We start from the raw sequence: 689 nt of genomic DNA, 5'->3' as shown, positions 1-689 counted from the left end.
ATATATATATATATATATATATATATATATATATATATATATATATAGTATTTTTACTGTCCCAATTCTAGTACAGAAGAAGCTTTTTTTGTATTGAATATTTTATGTACATTTCAGATGTGATCCCCTTTCCCCATTCCCCCCCCCACACACATCCAGGAACTCCCTATCTCATTCCTTCTCCTCCTGCTTCTATGAGGATGTGCCCCTACCCACCTGCCAACTCCCACCTCCCCACCCTCGAGTTCCTCCACACTGGTGCATCCAGCCTTCACTGGACCAAGGACCTCCTCTCCCACTTTAATAATAGTTATGTTACACAGTTAGAGATTGCTTATTTTATCACATTACATATTTCTGGCTTTAATTCTTTTATTATTTGTTAAAATATTAAATTTTAAATCTGAAGGCAAGGACAACAATAGATATGCCAAAGTGGACAGGGGAAAGCCCAGCATTCTGATGCCTACACAAGAACTTCAGGCAATTGAAGAATGCTCAGAGCGGGAGAAATATTTGTCCCCATAGAATTGCACACCAATTTTTAATCCAATACTAAATGGAAAGTTATACAAGGAACATTAAACAGATTCATAAGGTTAAATTTAGTAACATATGTACATACATATATGCATCTAACAATAATTAGTAAACAAAGCTAGCATGAATTTGTAAGATGGAAAGAGGAA

The sequence above is a fragment of the Grammomys surdaster genome, unplaced genomic scaffold, assembly GCF_004785775.1.
Source record: "Grammomys surdaster isolate TR1022 unplaced genomic scaffold, NIH_TR_1.0 227, whole genome shotgun sequence".
NCBI classification, from domain to species: Eukaryota; Metazoa; Chordata; class Mammalia; order Rodentia; family Muridae; genus Grammomys; species Grammomys surdaster.
The sequence above is the reverse complement of the archived record's forward strand: the minus strand, read 5'-3'. Positions refer to the sequence as shown.